Genomic DNA, 18648 nt, shown 5'->3' on the forward strand with positions numbered 1-18648 from the left:
ACCGAGTATTAGGCCACAAAATGAGTCTGAATTTTTTTAAAAGTAGAAATCATATCAAGTATTTTTGTGACCTCAATGGAATAAAACAAAAAAGCGATAACAAGTTGAACTTCACAAACTATACAAACACATAAAACTTAAACAATATACTGCCAAATTACCAATATATCAATGAAGAAAATAAGAATATTGAACACTTATTGCAACAAATGAAAATTGAAATACAACATACCAAAATCTATGGGATAAATCAAAAGTAATGTTAGAAGGAAGTCTAAAACAATAAATGCCTACGTTACAAAAGTTAAAATACTTCAAATAAACAACTGAATCATACACCTCAAACTACAAAAACAAAAAGCTGTTCAAAATTAGTAGAAATCAAGAAATAATAAAGAGTTAAGCAAAAATAAATAAAATTGAGACTACAAAAAAATACAGACGATCAACATGACAAAAAGTTGGGTTTTTTTTTTTTTTGGTAAAGATAAACAAAATTGGCTGGGCGCGGTGGCTCAAGCCTGTAATCCCAGCACTTTGGGAGGCCGAGACGGGCGGATCACGAGGTCAGGAGATCGAGACCATCCTGGCTAACACGGTGAAACCCCGTCTCTACTAAAAATACAAAAAACTAGCCGGGCGAGGTGGCGGGAGCCTGTAGTCCCAGCTACTCGGGAGGCTGAGGCAGGAGAATGGCGTAAACCCGGGAGGCGGAGCTTGCAGTGAGCTGAGATCCGGCCACTGCACTCCAGCCTGGGCGATAGAGCGAGACTCCATCTCAAAAAAAAAAAAAAAAAAAAAAAAAAAAAAAAAAAAAAAAAGATAAACAAAATTGACAAACCTTTAGACTAACAAAATGAAGACTCAAAATCAGACAAAAAGACAAATTATTACAGACTATTATGGACAAGGTTGTATCAGCAAATTGGAAAACCTAGAAGAAATGGATTAATTCCTGGACACATACAACCTATCAAGATTGAATCATGCAGAAATAGAAAACCTAAACAAACCAATAATTAGTAATGACATTTAAGCCTTAATAAAAAGTCTCCCATCAAAGATGAGGCCAGGACCTGATAGCTTTGCTGTTGAATTCTATCAAACATTTAAAGAACTAATACCAATATTAATCAAACTCAAAAATTGAAGAGGAAGGAATATTTTCAAACTTACTCTATGAGGCCAACATCACCCTGATATCAAAACCAGACAAGGGCACAACAACAAACGAAAACTAAAGGCCGATGTTACTGATGAACATAGATGCAAAAATCCTCAACAAAAATACTAGCAAAGTGAATTCAATACATTAAAAAGACAATTCACCATAATCAAATGAAATTAATCTCAGGGAGGCAAGGACGGTTCAATACATGCAACTCATTGAATATGATACATCATATTAACAGAACAAAGAAATAAACATCATTTCAATAGATGTGGAAAAGGCACCCAATATAATTAAACAACTCTTTATGATAAAAACCTTGAAGAATCTGGTATAAAAGAAACAGTAAACATCCTACTGAGTGAGTAAAATTGAACACCTTTCTTGTAAAACAAGGGTGCCATTTTCATCACTTTTATTCAATGTAATCCTGAAAGTCCTGGATAGAGCAATTAGGCAAGAGAAAGAAAAGGTATACAAATTAGAAAGGAAGAAGTCAAATTAGGCTTGTATGCAGATGAAATGATACTGTATTTTAAAAAATGTAAATACTCCATCAAAAACCGGTAAAACTGATGAACAAATTCAGTAAAACTGCAGGATACAGAATTAATATATAAAAATTAGTAGCGTTTTTACACTTTTTTTAGATTTATAATCTGGAAAAGAAATCAAGAAAGCAATCTCATTTACAGTAGCTAAAAGGAGTATAAAACACTTAAAATCAGTTTGACCAAAGATGTGAAAGATCTATACAAGAAAAATTATAAAAGATAATGAAAAAAACTGAAGAGAACACAGGAAAATGGAAAGTATTCCATGTTCATGGATTGGAGTAATTAATATTGTTAAAATTACAGTACCATCCAAAGCAAGTTACAAATGCAATGCAATTCCTGTCAAAATATCAATGACATTCTTTACAGAAATAGAAATCTTTAAAAAAATGTATAGGAATTACAAAAGATCCCAAATAGTCAAAGCAACCCTGAGCAAAAAGAACAAAGTACCACATTACCTGACTTCAAAGCACCTTACAAAGCTATAGTAAGTAAATCAGCATGGTATTGACATTAAAACAGACACACAGATCAATGGAACAAAATAGAGAACCCAAATATAAATCCACACATTTACAGCCAATTCATTTTTTTTTTTTTTTACAAAGGCACCAAAGACAAACAATGGAGAAAGTCTCTTCAATAAATGATGCTGAGAAACCTGTCTAATCATCTGCAGAATAAATGAAAATAGACACTTATCTCTCACCAAATGCAAAACTCAAATCAAAATTGATTAGCGACTTAAATTTGACACCTGAAACTATATAACTACTTGAAGAAAACTTTGGAGAAATGTTCCAAGACATAGGTCTGGGCAAAGATGTTTTTGTGTAAGACCATAAAAGCATAGGCAACAAATGCAACAATAAAAAAAAAAAAAATGGAATTGCATCAAGTGAAAAACCCTCTGCATGGAAAAGGAAATAATTAACAGAAGAAGAGACAACCCACAGAATGGGAGGAAAAAAATGTTTGTATATATATCCATCTGGCAAGAAATTTATGAAAATGTGTAAGAAGCACAAACAACTAAATAGCCAAGAAACAATCTGATTTTTAAATGAGCAAAAGATTTAAAAAAGACATACCAATGGCTAATAGATATATAATAAGATGCTCACCATTACTAATTATCAGAGAAATACATATTAAAATCACAATGTGAGATAGCTCACTCCAGTTAGAACACCTTTTATCAAAAAAGGAATAGCAGATGCTGGCAAAGTTGTTGAGAAAGGAGAACCCTCATTACGTTGTTGGTGGGAATGTAAGTAAGTACAGCCACCATGAAAAACAGTAAGGAATTTCCTTACAAAACTAAAAATAGGACTACCACATGATCCAGCAGTTCCACTACAAGGTATGCGACCAAAAGAAGGGAAATCAATACATCAAAGAGATATCTGAATTCCTATGTTTATGACAGCCCTATTCACAATAGCCAGGCTGGGGAGTCAACCTAGATGCCCACCAATGGATAAATGGACAAAGCAAATGTGAAACCCACACACACACACACACGCACAGAGAGAGAGAGAGACAGACACATACACAGAGAGAGAGAGAGAATGAGAGTAGAATATTACTCAGCCACTAAAAAATAAAATTCTGTCATTTTCAGCAACATGGATGGAACTAGAGGTTATTTATGCTAAATGATCATAGCCAAACACAGCATGTTCTCATTTAATACATTGGCTAAAAGAATGGATCTCATGAAGATAGAGAGTGGATTTTCGTTACCATAGAACAGGAAGGCTAAGTGAGGGGATAAATAAAGGTCAATTAATGAGGTTATGGAAAAAAACAAGACCTAGTATTTGAGAGATGAGTAGGATGACTCTAGTTGATATCTATTCTACATTTAAAAAATAGGAGAGAACAATTTGAATGCTCCTAGCATAAAGAAAAGATAAATATTTAAGGTGATGAATATCCCAATCACTCTGATTTGATCTTTGCACGTATCTGAATGTATCAAGTTATCACATGCACCCCAAAACACATATATCAATATAAATAAAAAATGAAATAAATAGGTATATAAAGTACATCCTAGGGTTTCAGTACAGGTGTATATTAAATAACTGAGTGCAAAACTATGCATGATCCATACAAACTGAGGAATACTATTGGGCAGTTGTATTTTTAACAATGACATCAACTTTTTTTGTGGTGAAATATGAACTGAAAACCTTAAAAATTATCCACCAGATAGTTTGTATAAAGGATGCCATCCTTACAATAGAAACTTTGCAGAATTCTGAAATAACTTAATCATTAAGCTTTGCAAATACTGTAGTGTACAAGCTTATATAACAAAACCAGAGGCAGTTAAGAGCTGAAAGTACATGGTAAATAAAGGGGCAAAATAGAAGACAGAAACAAATCAGTGAGGCAAAGAGTTTACAATGAAAGTACAATGAGTAGGTGAAATTACAATTTGTATCTTTTTAGCTGTCAGCATTTCAACATTTAGTACACCGAATTTAGCAAAACATTCAATACACTTTGAAAAATGACAAAAGCCACTATGTACCTAAAGATCTATAATTCTAGAGATGAGCACCATGGAAAATAATAGCTTTTATGTACCATTCCTAAAGATTGTCAATTTTCCGGGGTGCAAATCATGTCAAGGATGTCTTTTACTAAATTCTTTGCAGTCAAGTTTTGCTAAAGTTGGAAATAATTGCTGTTAAATCCTAGTTCTGATAAATCATTGTGGTAGAGTGTGAGGTCTGAAAATAATGGAGAAGGACCATTGTAATTCCTAACCTGTAAAGGAATATCATAACTCCAATTCCCAGAAAAGGAAGCAGGGTCTGAGTGATTTAATGACTTAGTGAGTGTCATCTGATAATAGGAAATACAGAATTCAATCCCAGGCATGTCTAATCTCAAAGCAAGAACTTTTTCCCACTATACCTGCCATATGGCCAGAATGTTCTTATGCTTCTTATGTGTTATTAAATTGTCAAAGGACTCCTGAATCAACACTGTGCAGGAGATATTGAAATTGCCACTTAAACCACTAGATTACAGAACAGTTTGAATAGCCACACCAAAAGACAGAGAATATTCACCATCAAATTGTATTGTTCTCTCTTCAAAAATATCTGTGTAGTACCTATCTGTTCGTTCTCTCTCTGCCCCTCCCTCCCTTTCTCTCTCTCTCATTCATTCATATATATATAATCTCTAATAGTCTCATACTGAAAGTGCTCGGCATCAAAATCGGCGTTTCTAGCCTATCTAAATAGACACAACTGATTGAAAACTCAACAAATCTACATCCATCCTCTCCTCAACAATTTCTCAGTGAGGAGAGAGGAATGGGAACCTTGAAAAAAAGATTTTTTTTTTGGAGTGGAGGCCTTGACAGTTTAAAAACATTTGTGTTTCTCAATGTCTCTTGGCATCAAGCCCCTCGTATCCCCAGAGGGCTGATTAAAGGAAAATACTGTCTTTTTTCATAAAGGAAAATACTGTCTTTTTTCATAAAGAATAAAACCAGAAATTTCAGAGTTTATGGCTTTATGTAAATATTAAATATATCGGCAAACATTTATCACACTACAATCTAGAATAGTGTTATTGTGTGTTTAGTGAAAACATATGCCAAATAATGAGAAAGAAGAGATAATTATTGATTTCATTTTTTTCTACCCAATTGGCAAACACTTGTCTATAATGTAGGAATTATAATCTGGATTCTGTCAGCATAAGACATAGCAGATATGGTAAACTGTCCACTCACAGTTAATGTCTCCCTCTTTTTTACTAACATATTCCGAATTTGTTCTAGGTGGCCCTATGCCCAGTTCAAGCATTTGCCTTCTGGGACTCTTTTTTAGTGATGAGTAGCCATGTGACATGGGTAGCAGACATCTACTGGTGATGGGGGGCTTATGGGAAAAATCTCCATTATCCCGATGAAAAATTGTAATCATGGCCAGGCGCGGTGGCTCAAGCCTGTAATCCCAGCACTTTGGGAGGCCGAGACGGGCGGATCACGAGGTCAGGAGATCGAGACCATCCTGGCTAACACAGTGAAACCCCGTCTCTACTAAAAGAAATACAAAAAATTAGCCGGGCCTGGTGGCGGGCACCTGTAGTCCCAGCTACTCGTGAGGCTGAGGCAGGAGAATGGCGTAAATCTGGGAGGCGGAGCTTGCAGTGAGCCGAGATCGCGCCACTGCACTCCAGCCTGGGCCACAGAGAGAAACTCCTTCCCAAGAAAAAAAAAAAAAAAAAAATGGTAGTCATACTGATATGTCCCTTTTACCCTTTTCTGTGTTCATGGCAGCTATCTAAAAACCATTAGGATGACAGACCCACACTAAAGATGACAGAGGACAACAAAAACAGACAGGAGTCTGGCCTTGTGAAGGGGATACTCCAATCTTGATTTATTCCCTTATTCCCTTCCTAGACATTTTATTGGGTGAAAAAAGCCAAATTTGGTAAAGAAAGTTTTACTATATGAAGTTACATTTGATCCCTAAAGTGATTTACATATTGATACTCAGCAAGTTCAGGTATCAGTCATTATCAGTGATTCTAGACCAACCTGAGTGGCAATTCAGGTGATAGTTTGCAGAACTCATTTCTATTTTATTTGATATTTTTATTGATTACCTAATTAAATGAATCAAAATTCAATAATTTTATTTGTAAACAAAAATGATACGGTCCCATAAAAACATAATGGATTCAAAAGGAGTAGAAATATCAACAAATAAGTCTTAATAATAAAGTTGGTAATTTACAATAGCAAAGAAATAACTAGAGTAGAGCATTTTTGTAAATCATTAGGTAAATATGATTATTCCTCTGGTTCTAGGGTTAACAGCTAAGCATATTAACCAGGCTATTAAGTTAAATATGCCTTAGTATTACATGTAGGGGTTGGAACATAATTCTTCCATCCTAATTTGCATTACTTAAACACCTCTTATACAGTATATGTGCATATTTGATCATTACATTTTAAAGAAATGCTGAGAAATTAGGCAGCATCCAGAGGAAGTGACAGTGACATAATGATTAAAGGGCTGAAAAGCAAGTCTTACAAGAAAAGGTTAAAAGAATTGGCATTTAGCCTGGAAAGCAGCAAAATGATTACTACCCTCAAATTGTATGTTAAGTCCTTTATTTTTCTTGATGTGATACTAAGGTAGACTGAGAAAACAAAAACAAAAAACAACCGAGTAACCTTTCAGAAGGCTCTTACCTATTCAATACAAACGTGTAGTTTTTGAGAGCTACTATGAACCAGGCCCTGGACCAAGTAAATAAATCATGGTTCTTTCCATTAAGAATTTCACAGACTTATACAGGATGAGGATGGTTGTATTCCTTAGAATAAAAGCTAGGTTGCTTTTACAACTTAGTATTATAAAACTGGATTTTTTTTTTTTTTTTTCAGTTAATAGTCCAGCCAGTCAGAGCTGGTGAAGTAGACCTGCTGTAGAAGTCTGAAGACCGAGTCCTCCCTCCACAATTCTCCACCCTTGAAAGGTCGTGTGTGTGTCTGTTCACCCACGAAAGAAGAAGAAGACACAAAATGGATGGCATTGATTTCATCTTAAGTAAGTGAGGAGTAAGTTACCATTAAGCTCAACATTCCGTTGTTCTGAATTTAGTCATATTAGCATGCCCAGGTGCAAGGAGGGCTGCGAAATATTGCCTCTAGCTGGGCAGTCATATGTTCAGATACAATCATTCTATTATGGAAGACAGAAAAATGTTGGGAAACAACTAACAGTTTTCTATACATATGAAATATTGGCATATCAGTATTTTCATTCTTAAAAATTATCTGGAGAGCAACCAACGATGCTGCTGGACAATTAAGTTATACATTTTCTAAAATCAGAAGGACGAGAAGAGTCATCTCTCTAGATCTTGCATACACTATGGTATATATGTGTTGGAGTTGTTTTTTAGTCACTTCTGACTACTCGTTTTTAAAATATTTTAGTCCCCTGAGGATTTCTATCTGTGCAGATGTATAGACAATCTGAAATATTTGAAATTTTGTAAGTGCAGCATAAAATCAAAGAAGGAAGTTAGTCTTGGGCCTCTATCTTCACCCATTTGCTATGAGGTTTCTGGTCCTGGGAAAACTTTTCCCTAAACCATTGAAGAGTTCAAGTTGTGATTCTATTCATCTCTTCTCATGGACAAAGCACTTCAGTCACCATATTTTTATCATCTAATTAAGCTCCAGCATAAAATTTTATCAAAATCTCTCTATAATAGTTATTTTTCATCTACATATTTTTTGTATTTAGTTTAAATTAATCTTCTCTACAACATCCTGTCTGATCCTGGCATTGTAGGCAGTGTGCTGGCAAAGTCTTACATGATTTAATAACATTGCCTGGCTCAGGATGCATTTAGTTCAGTTCTTACAGTTCAAGTTCCATAAAGCATTGTAACAACTTTATAGTATACCGCAAGACTGTTAAAATAATCAGTCAGCTCGGTGGCTCATGCCTATAATCCCAGCATTTTGGGAGGCTGAGGCAGGCGGATCACCTGAGGCTGGGAGCTCGGGACCAACCCGACCAACATGGAAAAACCCTATCGCTACTAAAAACACAAAATTAGCCAAGCATGGTGGCTCATGCCTGTAATCCCAGCTACTCGGGAAGGCCGAGGCAGGCGAACCGCTTGAACCTGGGAAGCAGAGGTTGCGGTGAGTCAAGATCGCACCATTGTACTCCAGCCTGGGCAACAAGAGCAAAACTCCATCTCAAAAATAATAATAATAATAATAATCAGTCCAAAATTCCGGCTATCAAGAGTCCTTCTCATAAAATTGTTTGTAATTTATTCATGAGTAGACATAATTTGAAATAATAGATCACATCCTGCATCATCCTGTAAGTGTTGTTATATTTTGCACATTAATATACATGTCCTTTAACTGACTCTATAACAATTGGAGATAGAAATTCTTTGAAACATCACAAATATTTGTTATTAGATTAAATAAATGAACAAATACTTATTAGATCTATTGACTGATTAAATGTCATTTTATCTACCTGTAAAACAGATTTTCAAAAACAATTTTATTCACAAAATACTCTTTCGCATCAAATGGTCAATTAATTTGACTAAATAATCTTTTTTTAATAAAAATATTCTAGTAAATTCAAACAAAATTAATTTGACTGCTTTTTGTCCTGATTGACTGATTGATTGGTCATTTGAGCCAAGGTATTCATATTGATTTCATGTTTAGTTAAAGCCTGTGTCTCCTGGAGTCCGAGTTCTACTAACGTCCATCTAATACAAGCATTACTTACATAGTCTTAATATACTGAGACTCAAATTATGTAGTACAAAATAATTTAGTCAATCAGGTATCTGTGACTAAAATATGGTATCCTAAAACTTTACATATTCAGAAATTATAGCCTTAACACTTGTAAGACCATTTTAAATAATCTCAGAAAATAAAATGTAATGTTATAGATACATAACTAAAACCATACATAAAGAAAAATTCAATTTGCCTCTTTATGCACAACTTAAGTGATTCTTTGCAAATTTATTTGGTTATTTTTAATGTAACTGTAACAAATTTCCAAATAATTGACTCAGGTCTGTCTCTACAATATCCAGAATATGTGACTGCCACTCATTTTCCCCATCTTTTTGATTTATTGACAGTTGCCTAGATTAATGCCAATATGATTGGATTAATTCTAGGTTTCAATGCCAACTCTATAAGTAACTGCATTTTAACCTTTCTTATACTGTAACAAATGGAAATATGGAAAACAGTACATCTGAAGCACAGCAAGACATTTAAGATGATTTACCATAAAAACCTCAAGTTTAAGCTTTGAATATCAGCAAAATTAAGATAAGTTTATAAATGATTAAAAATAATTATAACCATTGCTAGTAAGAAAGGAAGTGTTTAGTCATGAACTAGAGAGATCTACCCTATCCAATATTGTTTCTACCTATGGAGATTTATAGGCATACTAACAAAATTCTTGATAAAGGATGCCAATTTTAAAATGCACTATATTTTCATATGAAGATGTCAAAATACCTTCAATGTCTTTTGTGCTTGTTGACAAAAAGAGTCAAACTCTAAAATATTTTTAGAGATTTATTTTGAGCCAAATATGAGTGACCATGGCCCGTGACAAAACCCTCAGGAGGTTCTGAGATCTTGTGCCCAAGGTGGTTGGGGTACAGGTTGGTTTTATATATTTTAAGGAGGCATGAGACATCAATCAAATACATTTAAGAAATACATTGGTTTGGTTCAGAAAGGTGGGGCAACGCAAAACGGGGGTTTCCAGGCTGTAGGTAAACTTAAGCATTTTCTGGTTGACAATTGGTTGGGTTTGTCTGAAGACCTGGGATCGATAGAAAGGAAATGTTCAGGCCGGGCACGATGGCTCATGCCTATAATCCCAGCACTTTGGGAGGCCGAAGAGGCGGGTCACCTTAGGTCAGGAGTTTGAGACCAGCCTGACCAACATGGTGAAACCTCATCTCTACTAAAAATACAAAAATTAGCCCGGCATGGTGGTGTGCACCTGTAGTCCCAGCTACTTGGGGGACGGAGACAGGAGAATTGCTTGAACTCATGGAGGTTGTAGTGAGCCAAGATCGTGACACTGCACTCCAGCCTAGGTGATAGAGTGAGATGAGAATTGCTTGAACTAGGGAAGTGGAGGCTTTAGTAAGCCAAGATCGCGCCACTGCACTCCAGCCTGGGTGACAGAGTGAGACTCTATCTCAAGGAAATGTTCAAGTTAGGATAAAAGATTGTGGAGACCGAGAGACCAAGGTCTTTTTGAAGTCTTATAGTGGCTGCCCTTAGAGACAGTAGATGACAAATGTTTCCTATTTAGATGTTTGTTTGTTTGTTTGGAGACAGAGTCTTGCTCTGTCAACAATTCTCCTGCCTCAGCCTCCTGAGTAGCTGGGATTACAGGAGTGTATCACTAAACCCAGCTAATTTTTCTATTTTCAGTAGAGACAGGGTTTCACCATGTTGTCCAGGCTGGTCTCAACCTTCTGATCTTATGAGCCCCACCCACCTCAGGCTCCCAAAGTGCTGGGATTACAGGCATGAGCCACCATGCCTGGCCTCCTATTTAGATCTTTAAAAGGTGCTAGACTTAATATCTTAATCTCTTCAGGATTGGGAGAGCCTGGAAGAAAAAGATCTAGCTATGTCAATGGAGATTCTTTACAGACACAGATTTTCCCCCACAAAGCTTAGCTTTGCAGGGCCATTTCAAGATATGGCAGAGAAATGTGTATGGGGCAAAATATTTTGATTTTTTTCTTTGTTATGCCAGAGTCAGATTGGAAAGTAAGTCATGATATACAGGGTTAAATAAAACTCATTCTGATGAGAATTTATGGCTTGCGAGAATTTATGACTCACCAGACCCCTTACATAGGAATTTGGGCAAGATGAAAAAAAATATCAGAGATGACGCCTCATGCTGAATCCAATAACTCAGTTGCTAAGACTTCAACTTTTCCCCAACATCACTCCAATTTAGATATTGTTCAGAACAAACAATTGACAATAAAACTTTAAAATGTAAGTGGACATTTTCTAAATTAATAGAAATACAATATCTCAAACCGAGATGAAGCATGATCACACTCTACTTTCATTGGGAGTTTATGACTGAAGTTGTTATTTCAAATGTTGAAGCTTACAGCAAATTACATAGTAAACTGACTTACACAAGGAAAGATTCAAGGCATGAGGCATGTTAATGCTACAGGAGAGAAGATTTGAGGAGGAAGCTGAAAAGAATGATTCCTTTATTCTCACAGGAATGAGAAACTCCAGATTGATATAGAAGCCATTTAACACAAATGTAAATTTTATGAGAAAACAGCTGAAATTACAGTTTAATATTTATCAAGCTATGTGATAACTTGTTTATTTTGAAGTCGTAGAAGAAATCGTGAAAAACTGTTGATAGTGTTCTATGTTTCAAAAAATGCTATGCTTTTTAAAGATACATAATTAAATAAACATAACACATAAAATGGGAAAATGTTTACACCATGTACAAATAGTTAATGTTACATAGAGAGCTCAAACTATACATGTTCTAAAATCCTAAGACATAGAATAAAGTAATTACAATTTCTTGTCGTAAAGTCCATAATAATATCTAATGATTCTTTGTATGTCTGTGGTTGTGTTTTCTTTTTTTTTTTTTTGAGATGGGGTCTCGCTCTGTCACCTGGGCTGGAGTGCAGTGGCCGGATCTCAGCTCACTGCAAGCTCCCCCTCCCGGGTTTACGCCATTCTCCTGCCTCAGCCTCCCCAGTAGCTGGGACTACAGGCACCAGCCACCTCGCCCGGCTTCTTTTTTTTTTTGTATTTTTTAGTAGAGACGAGGTTTCACCATGTTAGCCAGGATGGTCTTGATCTCCTGACCTCGTGATCCGCCCATCTCGGCCTCCCAAAGTGCTGGGATTACAGGCTTGAGCCACCGCGCCCGGCCAATCATGTTTACTTTTTTGTTTGTGCTTTTCTTTATTTGGGTCTTCTGAGTTTGATTTTTTTTTTCTTTAGTATGACAAAAAGTTTCAGTTTTGTTTATCTTTACCCTCCAAAAAAAACAAAAAACGCTTTTGTTGTGTCACCTTTCTTCTGTATTTTATAATCTCGATTTCATTTATTATTGCTCTCATCTTTATTTCTTGCCTTGTACTAATTTGGTTTTGGTTTGTTTTTGCTTTTCTGGTTCCTCGAGTTATATCATTAGGTTGTTTATTTGAAATATTTCAACTTTGTAATGTAGGCATTTATTGCTGTAGACTTCACTCTTAGTGCCGATTTTACTTTGTCTTATAGATTTTGGTATGCTGTGTTTTGATTTTGATTTGCTTCAATATTTTAAAATTTCATTCTTAATTTCTTCATTGACCTATAGGTTATTCAGGAGCATGTTGTTTAATTTCCATGTGTTTTCTAGTTTATAAGGTTCCTTTTATTAATTATTAGTAGTTTTATTTTCTATGGTCTGTAAAGACACTGGGTATGATTTCTACATTTTTGAATTTGTTCACCTCGCTGTATCCCCAGGAACTTACTCATTCTTACATTTGAGTTGTGGGATATTACTAGTAATAATCTTGGTGATAGATTTTTGTTTTTGATTTTCTGTTCTGGGGAGTGAAGCAAGCTTGCTTCTCCACCACCATTTTGGAAAGGAAGAGCACAGATATTCTTTAGAAAGCATAAGAAATTGTTATAAGGTCTATGCTAAGCAATACTATAATATGATTATTGGATTAGTATTAGGAGACAATACTCCACAGGTCTGTTTTATTTCTGTGCACCTGGTGAACAGAAACAGTGATGGTCTTTGTTCCAGATATTTGCAAGGATATTTTTATAACAAATAGTCTCGTATGGTCTTTTTTACTGCTTATAGGAAAAAAGGTGTTTTTTTTCCAGGGCAAAAGGCAGTTATGCCCATTGCACATTATAAAACAATTAGATTTCTTAAATTCAGTGTTGTTCTCCTGTAACAGAGCCCACGGTATGTGCAGGTGTCATCTGCCCCTTTTCATGTCACCTATGGTATTTGGAATCTGAGGAACTGATATAAGAAAAATGATACGTCCTATCTATTACTATTTTGTAAGTAATAAACTGTCATTTGTCCCTGACCCAGGAGTCTCATGTGTTCTGCCAGCATCCATGGCAGACTAACCTGTTAGGTTGCAAATAGGGTAAAACCCAAGTTTTTCACATTTGAAATACAGACAATAGAATGTGTTTAGAAAGAACAGGAACTTTAGAATCAGACCATTTCACATTCAAATTTGATCTCTGCCTCTATGTGATCATAGGTAAGTCTAAAAACTTTTCTAAGTCCCAATTTTCTCACCTGCAAAATGGAGGATAATAATGCCTAACTTTTAATATTTATGAGACTATTAACAGAAAGCACAAGTAACATGCTGATATTTTGCCTGACACATACAAAAATATAATTAATGCCTATCTTTGTCTTTCCCTCTTTTTTCTTCCCCAAATCTATGTTAGTAATTCTACTCAGGAATATCAATCAGCAGAAGATTAACTTGCAATTTATAAAAGCATTTATTTTGTATTAGTCTCTCTATCACCTGACATGATGGTCAGCCAAGATCTGCAGCTGCACTGCCTGGCAGGTGAGACTGTAGCCTGGTCGTCTAGTTAAGAGCTTTCTAATCATTAATGAATCAAGTCCAGAAATGTTCCTATATAGTGTTAAGATAATTGGCAAAAGTGTCTGGAGAGAAACGACTGGGCAGCATCTTAGTAAAGCTACTCTGGGAAGTCAAAGATAAGAAGGAAGAATGTATTTGCTCTTTTCTTTTTTTTTCTTTCCTTTTCTTTTCTTTTCTTTCTCTGCCTGCCCCCTCCGCCCCGGGGCCCCCACCGCCCCCTGCCTAGGGGTTTTCATATCTTAGATCTCTGACCTTACTTCAAAACTTATCTGAGGCAAATTTCTCAGCAAAATTGTCTGAAGCAATTGTCTCTTTCTCTTCTGTCTCATCGTTTTCAAAAGACCTGGATATGGTTCAAATGATTCTTCCATCTGTTTCTTCTAATTCCATGACCTCAATCCTTTTCCTTAGAGCTATATCTCCCTTGAGCACTCATTACTGCCTGGGAGCTGACTCAAGGTTGCTTCCCTCCCTCTGAGTTGGTGATCATGCTGTGCCAGGTTCTCCTGAGAGCAGGGAGGTTGTGCGAGTGCTGTTCTGATATTTTCCGGGCAACCATTTGTGACTCTATCTGGGTCTTACTCCCAGAATTTCATGTGTTCACAGGCCAGTTTATGTCATTTGCCTTCTAGAACAAGGCTGGGGCATATTATGTTGAGAAAAAAGTGACAACAGAAAAGAAAATGTTTATCAATAGAAAGATAGTCAGTTATGTAATATGCCCCTACTGCTAGATGTTTGTTGTTGTTTTCTCAGTCTATTGCTATCATAAAAAAGTATTGTAATGAATTACCACTTACATATATCATGCTGTATACATGCATGTAAATTAGCAGAATCAATTAACAGAATCAATTCTTAGGAGTAGAGACTGATAAATCGACAGTGAAGGCATTTTTATTTTAATGGTCGTTCTCAAGTTGTCTCCACAGGGTCTCACTGTTTTACACACGATAGCAACATATTAGAGAAGTTACTTTTTTCACAAACCTGCAAATAGAATTGTAAATTTTAGGTTCTTGTCATGTCTGTTATAGGTTAAAAATTATCTCTTGGTATAATTGTGGGTTTGTTATTCCTTTGTTCTGATCCCAAAATCAGATTTACTCTGAGATTGACTATGCTTTCATATATTTAAGGGACATCTGTTTTTTTTTTTCTTTTAAGCTATAAGCATCAGGTTCATATTTGTCCATTTTTCTGTTGGGTGCTGGTTTTCTACTTAGTTTTAAGGGATTCCATATATTCTCTCTGTGATGTACATGATTTGAGAGTTTTGTAATTTGCTTTGGGTTATAGTGTTTTAATCATAAAAAAGTTGTGTATATCTATGTCTTGTCTATATCTATCGATGAAGTTGAATTTATAAAACTTTTAATGAATTCTGGATTTGAGGTCATAATTTGAAAGGCCTTCTCTCCTCCAAAACTATAAAGATATGACCCTGTATTCTCTTCTAGTATTTATATAGTCTTGTTTTCTCTTTTAAGCTTAATTACCACCTGTCCTGTTGTCTGTAACAATGTGGCAGTCCTCCATTGACTAAATTTGGTATCTCAGTGAGAAAAGAGTAAATACATAGTATGGAATAAAATTAATAAACATCTGAGCTCATTAATTTATTATTTTCAATTTTTTCTTTGGTAAAATAAGGCTTCAACATGTTATGAAAATGAAGGATAATTTCTTGTTGAATTTTTGGATAGTTGTGAGAAAGTACAAATACTTTTGGAAAAGTAGATTATATGACTAGTGTCCTTGGTTTCTTCAAAGTAGCTCTTTTTTTTGTGAAAGGCATAATAGTCTACTTTCAGACAAGAAAAGACTAGAAAATATTTAATCACATCCAGGTATTTTCTCACTTTAGCATAGAGGAGAAAAATTGAGAACATGGACTTTGCTACCAGGCACTTCTCCCTACTGACTATGTTACTCTTGGGAAGTCATTTAACTTTCAGCCTCAGTTTCTTTATAGGTAGACTATGGAAAGTAATTTTTTCTTCATAAAGTGTAGAGGATTGCATTACATAAAGTGCTAAGCAAAGTGGCTGGCATATGGTGAAATTCAATTAATAACTATTTTCAGTTATTGAAGTTGAATTTTATTTCATGTGATTTCATAATTTTTTGAAGATTGAAATATGATTAGTAATATAACCATTTATATTAAGCAGAAATAAAGGAAACACTGAAGCATAAGCTAATATGAATTTTCAAATGTGTTGTCTCATTACACTGATTGAAAATAGCAACTCTGGTTTATGAGATGAGGCCTTGGAGATGCTCATCTCCAAAGTATCCAGAAAATAACCTTGAAAGAACTCACTGGCTGATAACCATAATGTGGCTATTCCTACATCTTTCTAGTGGAATCTAAGGTGAAATATACAAATAAAGTGATACATTCTGAAAAAGGCCCTGCTGTGGCAGTATCCTGCTTTTAAAGTGTATATCAGGCTTTTCTGGAGACACCTCGAGATGGATGTTCGATGTATAGTGTCACATTTTTAGACATGTCCCCAAGGTTTTATTATTCTGTCTCTTCATTCTTGCACTTCAGCAGCTAGAAATGGCTTTGTTGCTTGAAAATCCTGTGATACCTCTTTACTATAAATTTAGATTTTAAATACCATTGTTATTTGGTGAAGAAATGTGCAAATCAGCATGTTCTTTTTAAAGTGCATTTTGGCTAAATTATCTTAACATATTTAATAGCTCTTAAACAAAAGGCATGTGTAATAATCACATTCCTATTTTTGTTTATGCTACCTTGCCAAAACTACAGGAGACTATGAAAAGCAATGAATTGTTCTAATCTCTGAATAGTAATAAATACTTTGTTACTGTGGCTTTTAGAATTTGGCTTAGTTCAAACTACTGTTGGAGAGCTAGAGGTATAGAAATGTGAGCGGTACTAATGAAGCAAATATACATTCACAAATACACAAATAAGTAACACCTGTTCAGACAGTGGCCAATTGTTTTCTGTTGATAGAGCATTTATTTTAGCCGTGATATTGAAATGTTGGCTAGCAATAAAAATAACACTACTAACTATTCCTACATAGTTACAAGGAGGTGTGCCAGTTATTACTACTAATAAAGATAGAATGCAGCATTCAGCATTAACATTCATAAGCTAGGTGAATTTGAAGAAATTAACTGCTGTGAGCTTCAGTTTCTGCATGTGTTTAATGTATGTAACAGTACCTACCTCAAAAGACGGTTGTGAAGATCAAATAAGAATATGCATAAAAAACTTTTAACCCATTGTCTAGTATGTAAGCACACAAGTCCAATTTATTAGTATAAAGATAGAAAAAGAAACACGTGCTTATTTTATTGGCACAGAGTCCTAATTTATACCTCCATATGTGTCTCTTCATATGAATTTATTTTAGACATGAAGCTTACTGCCATACTTTTATATTTAAAAATTAAGTGGTGGATTTAATTAAAATCAAAATAAAAACCGAATATCAACTCATATTTACAACCATATTTTTTTTTCTGAAAGTCTGTTTATATACCTATTTTTTCAGTGCTCCAAGACTTGCAAAGGGTAATTAAAGCTTTAGTCCTCTCTGTAAGTAAAAGAGTATGAGTACATATTCTTTGGAGGTTTAAAAAATTCATATATGTTTATTTTGCAAATATATGTTGTATCTGGAATTTTTATCTAAAATAGGCTACCTTCTTTTCAACACTGAAAAATCTGTAGAATCAGGTAATGCTCCAACTTAATGTCCTCTGAGTTTATTTTGGGACTGCAGCATTCAATAAGATAGCCACTTGCCACTGATGTTTATTTACATTTAAATACAAATTAATCAAATGTGATCATGTTTTTAATTTAAAATATTTTTCATTAAATAAATACTATTAACAGTTTAGTGCCTCTGTTTCACTAGCCATATTTCAAATCCTCAATAGTCAGTCACATGTGGCAAGTGGTTATTATATTGGACAACGCAGATTAGAACATTTCTATCATTGAAGAAAATTCTGTTGGCTAGTTTTATCTTACAGAATCTTAGAAACTAGTCTATTACTGATGGGGTAACAGGCACTGACCCTGTATGGCTTAAGATATTTTTACAATCAGACCCCTCTCTAATTTTAAATATAAGATTTTAGGTGAATTCCCAAGCTGCTTCTGCATTAATACTAAACTGATTGACATCTGACATTAATGCTGTTACCTTAGTCCAGTGATTCTCAACCTTGGCTGCACAATAGAATCAGTGGAAAGATTTTTAAAAATCTAGATATCTAGGCCACATGCTATATGCTATATTAAAGACCAACTAGAGTAGGATCTTTAAGGACTGGCAAGCAGTCATCAGTAATTTTTTTTTCTTTGGTCTTTTCAGTAATTCCAACATCTGGCAAAGCTTGTGAACTCTGGATCCAGTCACACAGATCTGGTTTTCACATTTGTCACTAATTTTTTCTCATCACTTTGTTATTTTATATTGCAAAGGCACATAGCTCTTACCACACATTGCATGATTTACTGTTTTCTTTTAAGATAATGCTTCCTGTAATTATTTCTTATGCAACATTATTTTCTTACATATTGTTTAATTTTTATTGTTATTTTTATTTCAAATCAGAAATTTTGTTTTCCAGGCACTTTTCTCACTCTCACTGCTTTTGTGCTTTTCGGGT

The 18648-nt window shown here is 34.9% G+C and overlaps 1 long non-coding RNA gene across 1 annotated transcript in view; it reads right to left on the reverse strand.

Annotated features, from left to right (window-relative positions):
* LOC104659532 overlaps window positions 1-14500 on the reverse strand; it is a 33334-nt gene extending 18834 nt beyond the window's left edge. The window contains exons 1-2 of the long non-coding RNA XR_747602.1: window positions 14190-14500; window positions 13894-14152 (exon numbers count right to left, since the gene is read on the reverse strand). This is a non-coding gene — a long non-coding RNA (uncharacterized LOC104659532). The remainder of the gene's footprint in view (window positions 1-13893; window positions 14153-14189) is intronic.
* Window positions 14501-18648: the final 4148 nt, after the last annotated feature.

This window comes from Rhinopithecus roxellana, chromosome 10, assembly GCF_007565055.1.
Source record: "Rhinopithecus roxellana isolate Shanxi Qingling chromosome 10, ASM756505v1, whole genome shotgun sequence".
NCBI classification, from domain to species: Eukaryota; Metazoa; Chordata; class Mammalia; order Primates; family Cercopithecidae; genus Rhinopithecus; species Rhinopithecus roxellana.